General features: G+C 53.0%; 1 long non-coding RNA gene and 1 other non-coding gene across 2 annotated transcripts; both read right to left on the reverse strand.

The window, feature by feature from the left end:
• Window positions 1-6,160: 6,160 nt before the first annotated feature.
• Window positions 6,161-8,703, reverse strand: LOC135996248 (uncharacterized). Its single transcript, XR_010607244.1, has 3 exons — window positions 8,663-8,703; window positions 7,694-7,803; window positions 6,161-6,247 (listed from the first exon to the last, which is right to left on the reverse strand). It is a non-coding gene; the product is annotated as an uncharacterized LOC135996248 (long non-coding RNA).
• On the reverse strand, window positions 7,468-7,642 carry LOC135996340 (small Cajal body-specific RNA 16). Its single transcript, XR_010607261.1, has one exon. It is a non-coding gene; the product is annotated as a small Cajal body-specific RNA 16 (non-coding RNA).
• Window positions 8,704-9,561: the final 858 nt, after the last annotated feature.

Raw genomic sequence — 9,561 nt, forward strand, 5'->3', positions numbered from 1 at the left:
GCTGCCGCGCTGTGCCATGGGAACAATATTGTGCATATGATCAGATTCAGCAGGACACAAGCAGCCTAAGGGTCTTTTTACATTTGGCTTGAAAAGGCTAAAAATAGCACCCCCAAACTGCATTCCTTTTTTGCTTTGCCATCTCCTCTGCCTGTTTCTATTCACTGGCACTTTTACATGCAAAGCAGGATTTGGGATCCAAGGCCCAGTAGTTAGACTCCAGCCCAGCAGCTGCAAGCGGAACAGCTGGAGGTGTTATTTTTATGGGTTATTAATTGACTCCATGCAAAAAAACCACAACACACAAAAAAACCCAACCCATCGCCCCCCCCCAAAAAAAAACCCCAACAAAAACCAACAAAACAAAACAAATCAAATCAAACAAACAAAACCAAAAACCTGAGCCCAGCAAACAGAGCCAGCAAGCCGCAGTCCACAGCCACGTGACAAGGTCTTAGTGACAGGAAAAGATAAAATAAAAGAGAGTGCCCAGTATCCTAAAGCCGATTAGTTATAGCAATTTCTCCAAAGCTAAATATAGAGAAAAATCCTCCTCCATCTTCAGCTCCCGTTGGCGGAGATGAGAAAGCGCAAGGAAGGAGATAGAGAGAAATACCATTTTTTACTTAACCCCCTCTTCCCAATGCTCAGCCATAAGCAAGACACACAGACAACAGTTAGAAAAGTGGGATATTTCTCTCCACCCACCACGGTGACACCAGCCACCCCTCCTGTTGGGTTTAGGGTATTTTCAGTCCCTCCCGTGCTCTCTGCTGCACAGGCTCCATCTCTGGAGGGACCTGAGGAAAAACCGTATTTTCTATTCTCACCTTTTGGATACCACTTCTGTGAGAGTGCAACCGATTCCCTTAGCCATACCTTCAACATGAGCGTGTGCACCTGAATCCAAGCCCCCACCTGCTCACAGACCTGTCTGCTCTCCGTGCCAGTCTGGCAGGGCTGGGACCGTCCTCATGTCAGAAAGCTCCTCTTGGAAAGCCAGTTCTGCCATGTGCTGTGAACTGGGAAAAGCTCAGAGCTCCTGCAGGGTGCCAGCACATTGTTCTGCAGGACAGGGTTGTGGGTTAGTCCCTTATTTTCTGCTGCTTTGCCTCAGCCGCAGTCAGCCTGTTCTGCATGCAGCACGCAGGGTGCACAACCCTCCCTGAACCAAGGTGAGGCCATGGGGCTTCCGAAACACGTTGGGTTTTGTGCTGTTACTTGGCCTATCCCAGCCTGGAGGTCCCCATGAGACCATCAGCTTCGTGCAGAGACAAAAGCAGGAGCAGCTGGGGGACAGGGATGTCGTGTTCCCCACAGCCCCAGAACTGGGTTCCCATGGGGGAGCCGTGGCTGGGTGCCCAACTTAGCATCACAGAATGTCCTGAGTTGGAAGGGACCCACAAGGATCATCAAGTCCAACTCCTGTCCCTGCACAGGACAACCCCAAAATTCACACCGTGTGTCTGAGGACGTTGTCCAAATGTTTCCTGAACACTGTCAGGCTTGGGGCCGTGACACCTCCCTGGGGAGCCCGTTCCAGTGTCCAGCACCCTCTGGGTGAAGAACCTTTTCCTCATGTCCAACCTAAACCTCCCTGGCACCTCTTCCTGCCATTCCCTCCGGTCCCATCATCAGTTGCCAGAGAGAACAACTTCAGGAATACAGGAACACATCACCTTTCCCCTTACCTGTTAATTCAGCTCAACCAGGCAACTGCTCCACCTCTGACAACGTGGGAGCAGCTGTAGCTTTGCACGGGCCCTGTGTCCCCGTGGTGACTGCACGGAGCCCCTCCACACTGCCTTCACCCTGGGCAGGTGGGCTGCAAACTCAGTGCCAACAGAAGGGGATTCGGCATCAGCTGCGTGACCCCGCTCAGGCATGGGGAGATGCATGTTGCTCGTGCATCCACAGGTCTGGCAGTGCCACATCTCCCCAGGCATTCTTCCCAAGCAAGATTCAGTATATACCATCTGTGCTACCATCACACCTCTCCACAGGATCTGAAATTGTGTTTCACAGGGGTAGACAGCGCTTTGAGGACATCAGAAGGGAAGGAAGCTTCTTTGAGAGGTGTCAGAGCCACAGGTTACCTTGCTGGAGAGGAGAGAGGTGCAGACAGCCCCCAGGATTGCAAAAATCTTTGGCCTCCATAACACGAGATGGGGATTTGAGATGAAAGCACATCAAGCAAGCTAAAGTAAAGTGACATTTTCCTTCCCAGCTGCTGTATCCTTGCCCACACAGCCAGTGGGCTGACTCTGCTGTTAACGATGCAACATGATTAGTAAACAAATGGTGCATTTGCACCAGGAATCAAAAAAAAGAAAGAGAGGAAGGGAGGAGAAAAGCAAGGAAATAAGCCCCATTTTGGGATAGTAGCATGCAGCAGTGAGCTCTTTAAAAATCTGCTGAGGGAGGCACTTGCACAGCACACGGTTTGGGCAGATCAATGAAGCTGCAAAGTGGCCTGCTCCTGGCAGGCACACAAATCCACTTTCTAATGAAATTTACAGCAAGTGGAATTTAGGTCACTACTCGGAAGCACTCAGTTTATTCCAGGCAGCTTTTTAAATATTTAAGAAATAGCTGTCAAATTAAGCCTGCTCACCTCTGGCTGGAAGGTCAAAATTGGAGCCACAGCAGATTTCTTAGCTACAGCTTAAAAAAAATATATATATTTTTAAGCTTTCTCTGATTGTCCCATCCCTTCGTCATCACAACACAGTGATTGAAATAACTCCTGTCACGCAACCTTGGCATGGGGGGGAACGAAGGGCCCAAGTGATGCTCAGGCTGTGCCCAGCCCAGCCTCGTCCCTTCCCCAGGGTTGGACCCACACTTGACCTTCCCGCAGCCTGTGCTCTCCCTCCAGCATTAAACCAGGGATTTATCTGCTGCTAAAGGAAGACCAGTATTACAGCCAGACCTAAAAATGGCTCTCAAGGGAGCAGCTAAAAGCAGCCTCTTAGCAGAGGTGAACCTTCGCTAAAAGCTGAGTGATGCCGAGTAGAAGGATCTGGCTCGAGCTGGTGGTTGCTAACACGATTCCCAGCTGTCACGCTTTAAGAGAGCTGCTGGAGCCTCTTCCATGGGTGGTGGGGAGAGAGGAAAGGTAGAAACCAGGCAGTTCTCTGGCTGTTTACCCAGCAGAAGTGGCCACAGCCCCAAATCTCCACGCTCCCAATTCCTGTACAAAATCAGAGCAAAAGTACAGACATTTCCTCTTCCGACAATGCAAAGTTTGACGCTTTGCATAATACGCTGATGGCATTAACTGATTCCTGCCCCAGCTCAAGGTCCAGCCCGCCAGGCACAGACCTCAGAGCATTTCCAGCCTCAGCACAAGCCGGGAGCAGAGGAGGAGAGAGCAGAAGGTGCCTCAGAGCACAGCCAGGCTCCAGCATGTGGCTGCACGGTATCGGTTCCTGGCCAGCTCAAGGACTGACCCGGCAGAGGAGACAGTAATTCCCCACGGATGCCACGGCTGACCCTCATGCGCAGCAATGGTATCACAGCCCTGTGTGGGAAAAGGAATCAGCTGCATGTCAGAAAGGGCAGTTTTTCCTGAAACCCAAGTGCCCTGACTCTGCCATTCTGCGTTGGGTGCACCTATACCCATTTTTGCAAAGAAGAGCTGCCTGCTGTCCTGGGCACATGCTGCCAGCTGGCTGGCAGAGCTCGGGGCTGACCTTCAGCAACCAGATCTCCAGGGCTTCCACCCCAGCAGGATTTTCCCCCCACACTAAGAACAACTACTGAGAAGTCACTAAAAACCCCAGTTCTGTGGTTAGAAGCAGAAGAGAAGTCTGCAAGCAGTTTCTGTGCTCACTGCCCTGGGTTTACATTGCAGGAGAGCTGAGGACAGATCCCAAACTCCCCCACAAAATCACAATGGGCAGAACTTTTTTCCAAAAAGCCACGGGATGCACAGAACATGACCTCGCCAGTGAGAAATGGAAGAACTGAGACGTCGTGCACGGGCAGCAGACTCGGACAAGCAGAACCAGCGAGGCTGGAGCTCCCCAGCCTGCAGAGCTGATATAAGGGCTTGGTGCTGCCAAAACGCAGAGGTCCGTCTTACCCAGAGCTCACCGGGACCTTCTGTGGACCAGCTTGGCTTTAATCCAGCAACAATAAAATGATTTTTTGCCAGGAGAGTGAGTTGCATCAGCTCCCCGTACCACAGCAACACTGCAGCTCCTGTCCCACATCCCCAGAGCGGCCGGAGGAACCATGTTAGGGCACAGGGTGAAACGCAGCAGAGAAAAATCACATGCACTAGGAAGCAGGGAGTCAAGAACGTACGGGAAGAGCCATGGGGAGCTGAGCTGCCTGGGGCTGGAAAAACAAGTTGATGCTGCAGCAGGGCAGCCCACCTGCACGTGCAAAGGATTAGAGATGCTCCCGTCCCTGGAGCTGTTTTCAGGGAGGCTGATGGAGCCAGAGGTGGATCAGAACCTGCAGAGATCTGAGGAAATGTAGGGAGCAAAGGCACCGCACTGCCCCAGGACAGGGTAAGGCTGGGAGAGCCTCCAGGACCGTGACCTGCCAAAGAGCAATGTTCTCTCCAGCAAGCAAAGGCCTTGCTCCAACAAAACATGCTTCCTCCCGGCTCACCGTCAGCACAGGGTGCACGTCCAAGCAGATAACTCATTGCTCTGGAGACTCGTGTATTCACGAGATGAGCTATTCTTGCCTGCTCAGGAAGGAACAGCTTGCAAACAGCACAAACAAGTGCATGGCTCGACCTTATCGCAGCATGCAGGGTGCAAATGGCAGAGCAGACTCCTCCAAACAATTACTCACGCTTCGATGCTGGAGTTGTGTTTGCAAAAAACACGGAGCCACAGTGGTGGCCAGAGCACTTTGCACATAACCTCCTTCACAGCTGGGGAAGAAAAATAAATGGCATGTGCTTGGAGAGCTGAGGAAAGGATCACTTTGGGGCCTGGTGACAGCACTCCAGGACTGTGTGTGGGTGTAACCCACTGATCCCACCAGCACCCTCAGCACTGCTCCTGGGTCCCTCTGCTACTCACACAGGGTTTGCAGCTGCCCTCACGTTGCAAACCCCCTCCATGCTCCAAGCTCCTTTCAGGCAGTTCAGAGATCAGAAGGTCTCCCCTCAGCTCCTGTTCTCCAGGCTGAACCCCCCAGGTCCCTCAGCCACTCCCACACTTGTGCTCCAGCCCCTCACCAGCTCCGTTCCCTTCTGTGAACTCGCTCCAGCACCTCTCCTTCGGACACTCCTCAAGCATGGTGAGTGCTGGAACAAAGCGGGCATTGCTGGGCTCGGTTCTGTTCAGAATTCACTAAGGTCACACTTAAGAGGGATAATTTAGGGAGGAAGAAATCCTGTATTCAGCCAAGCAGCCAGCGTGGCCACTGTGAGCTGAGCAGCTCCTGCAGCACTTCTCTGAGCAAGGGAACACACACAACACGGCAGTTGCCAGTGTAAAGTTACTACTTGCCGTTAGCAGACGCACATTTTACTGCCCAGTGCAAGGAGAGGGAATTTGGCACATGCAAGTGAGCCCCCCAGGCCACCTCTTCCAGGTACTGGCACTGGAGGCCGTCACGAGCTGTACCTGCTGCCGGGCACCAGCTGCCTGCCCCCGGCACACACGCACGTTGCTGGTGAGGAATTCCACCGGCCACGGCCAAGCAGCATCACACGGAGCACACGGCTGATGGTTGTATAATGCAGAAGCAACCTGGGCTGCTGCCAACGCAGAGCGGGGATCTTCAAAGGGAACATAATCCCGTCAGCCTTGCTGCCTGCGCAGCGGATTAAAGGAAGAAAGTCTCCCCATTTTCCAGTTTCAGTGAAGTTCAATCGTTCTGCGGAGCTTCACACCCTCTAGTGGAGATGGGAGCTTGGCACGCTGGGGAGATGCTGAACTCAGGATGGAATTACCCGTACAGACCCCCAACGCACAGCTACAGAACACTGCACATCTCAGCGTGTGCACAAGTCACACATGTCAGTGCAGAAGTAGTTTCACATGCCCACTTGCATGTACGCACACTTGTCGCATGTTAAAAAATCTGTTCACGCACAATACCAAGTATTAAACATGAAAAAAGGAAGAAAATCAAGTTTGAGAACCAAGTTTTATTTATGTTTACCATCTAGTTAGGCAAAACTACTTTCTCTAACCTAAAAAGACCACACAAGTACAACCAAATTACAAGAGCAGCACTCTCACCATCCTGCAGAACAAATTTCTGGTCCAGCCACCTGAAAAGAAATAACCAGGATGTTCGGCTGTAGCAAGCACTGGGCACAGGCGTCACGAGGCTGTCACAAACAGCTCGTGACCCAGGGCCCTCCTGCAAATGGTTACGTGTTAACTGAAATGAGAAAATGCTTTACTGTTTAAAAGTTAGTTGACAGGAAAATCCTTGGTCAAATAACTTCATTTCAAAAATTAAGATTCTTGAAGCTTAGAAGATGCTTAGATCCAACTTTTCCCTCCTTTATTAGAAACCTGACAAGTTTTAAATAGAGCAAACTTTGTAAGTTTTGAATTTAAATGATAAATACAGCTCATTTTCCAAGTGCAACTAAGATGAGGACATTTGCAGTCACCCTATCTAGAGCTCCATATGCTTTGTTCTGACAGCCCATGTGGCCAAAAATACCTATTTGTAACCCAGGGAAGAGCGACATTAGTGAAAGGGAAATGCTTGGGTTAAACCTGCTCAGAGATGGGACCGAGAAATCCCAGATCAGGGTAAGCAAAAGAAGCTTTTTGCTGGGACAGGGGGCAGGGAGGGTCTCCCATTTCAGCAACAATGGGATATTAATTCATTTAATCCCAAACTGCACTGAGAGAGCTCACTGGTCACCAGATCAGCTGCAGCCACAAGCAAAACACAGTCTGGAGCAACCATCTGGGGTGACCTCGCTGTGAGCCAGATCACCCAACCGACATCCCCAACAAACAGGAAAAGCAAAAGTGTCTTGTTGGTTTGTTTGTTTGTTTGTTTTTAGCAAAGAATCTTTGCCAGGATGACTTTGGTGCCAGGTTCACAGCACAGACCTTCCCCACTCCCTTTCCCGTGCTTGCCAGGGCACGTGCTCGCCTGAGCCGTGACCCCAGCTGAACTCCCCAGCTGTAGGAGAAACACCAAACAGCAAAGAAAATCACAGATGTAACAAGAGAGCAAAGTACACAACTTCCAACAAAGCTTTACAATTTGTTCAAGTAAAGAAACCACCTTATCGGTATTCCCTGCTACAAAACCAAGTTTTGGAATTCAGATAGTACCAGTGATAAATCAAGTGGAAAAATAAACGAGCAACATATCTAAGTTCTGCTTTCCACATCTGTAAAACTTGCCCACAAAGGCAGGGCAATGTCAGTTTAATTTTGCTAGAATATTTTCAAAAGAAGATTCAGTACGTGTTAAAGGAATGAATCTAAAAGCTGTTTTTCCTGGGCCTGGGGAGGATCCTATTGTATGCAGTATCATACATGACCATCAAAATGCTGCATGGATGCTCACACCTGTTACTGCATGGGAGAACTCCCGTGTGGGGCTCCCGGGAGCTGATCTGGGGCACGGGGGAGGCTGGCAGGGACCAGGCTGGGCCAGCGACCCGCCACCCAGCAGCCCGTCCCCAGCCCCCTCGTGTCCCCACCCAGGAGGGACACACAGGGCTCACCCGGTTCCCACTCACCTCACAAACAGAAGAACCGAGGGGCCAACATAACCACCCGCAGTCACCACTCAGGGCTGTGGCTCCTCAGCAGGAAATTCTGTGACGCACAAAGTGCTGGAAAAATTCCCCTGAAGAACAAACGGCCCCGGTCTGGCCACCCCAACCCTGCTGGCACTGTCAGCGGGTCCTGTTCTGGCTACACAACCCCTCCCCAGACACAGCCCTTCCAGCCCTTGGGCCCCCTCAGTTTCTCCCCTGCCCCCCCACCACTGCATCACCCCCCCTGCGGGCCCAGAGATCTCCCGCATGGAGCAACACAAGGGGGGGTTGTCCCCTGCACAGCACCCCAGCAATCCTGCCCCCCCAGGCCCTTCCTACACCCCACACCACATCCCAAGCTCCCCGCCGCGCCTCCCAGCGCTCCAGCCCCACCCCCGTCTCCCCCAGTCCCCATTACCCCCCACCTGCCACACCACCTCCCAACCCCTCTGCACCCCATAGCCCGCTGCCCCAAATCCACTCCTCAGCACCATATCCTGCCTCCCACCCCCGCAATGCCCCCACACTGCTCCCAGCCTCCCAATCCCGCCCATATCCCCCCAATGCCCCCCCCACTTCCCCCAGCTCCCCCAATTCACTGTCCCCAATTCACCCCAATCCCCCCAGTGCCCCCCACACTATCCCAAATTCACCCCAATCCACCCAATGCCCCCCACACTGTCCCAAATTCAGCCCAATCCACCCAGTGCCCCCCACATTGTCCCAAATTCACCCCAATCCCCCCAATGCCCTCCACACTGTCCCAAATTCACCCCAATCCCCCCAATGCCCCCCACACTATCCCCAATTCACCCCAATCCCCGCACACTGTCCCCAATTCACCCCAATCCCCCCAATGCCCCCCACACTGTCCCAAATTCACCCCAATCCACCCAATGCCCCCCACACTGTCCCCAATTCACCCCAACCCCCGGCCCAGCCGCCCACCGCCCGCCACGAGGCCCAGCGCGGCCGGAAGCAGAAGGACCGGAAACTCACAGAGACGACGCGAAGGCCAGAGCGCCTCGCAAAGCACTTCCGGCCTCCCGCGGTCCTCCAAGCACTCTCTTAAAGGGCCAGCGGCGTCCCGAGGCGGCCTGACCGGCGTTGCTATGGCAATTTAATCACAAATTTCCCTCCGATACATTTAGGTATAAATAGCCCAACAGAAGAAAAACGCCACAACGCACATGCAACAGCTTTCTCCCTGATGGCTCACTAAAAATGAATAAGCGCTTAGTTTTATTTCTGCAAAAGCACATTTTTAGCAGACCTTTTATAAAACACACAGACAAATCTAAAACACGAATCGAATGGTGGATGGGAAGAGCAGCCGGTAAAGCGGAGCACCAGCACCTTGAGCACCCGCACACCTTCAGGCTGCCCGCGAAACCCCAGCGCGGCCTCTCGGTGCCGGCGCGTTCCAGCGAGGGGTTGAGTTACACGGTGACAGCCCGGCTGTGTCCCCAGCCTGTGCCCAAACCACTGACAGCCCGGCTGTGTCCCCAGCCTGTCCCCACACCACTGACAGCCCGGCTGTGTCCCCAGCCTGTCCCCAAACTACTGACAGCCCGGCTGTGTCCCCAGCCTGTCCCCACACCGGTGACAGCCCGGCTGTGTCCCCAGCCTGTCCCCACACCGGTGACAGCCCGGCTGTGTCCCCAGCCTGTCCCCACACCACTGACAGCCCGGCTGTGTCCCCAGCCTGTCCCCACACCATACAGGGCCGACCAGCCGCTGGCCGGGCAGGTCACTCAACAGTCTGGTTCACTGTGCTGTGCTGCGCTGCCCAGAGCCTGCTCTGAATACTAAACTCTTCATTTTCTTGTGATTTTTCTTCTTCTGGT

The sequence above is a fragment of the Caloenas nicobarica genome, chromosome 18 (assembly GCF_036013445.1).
Source record: "Caloenas nicobarica isolate bCalNic1 chromosome 18, bCalNic1.hap1, whole genome shotgun sequence".
Classification (NCBI taxonomy): Eukaryota; Metazoa; Chordata; class Aves; order Columbiformes; family Columbidae; genus Caloenas; species Caloenas nicobarica.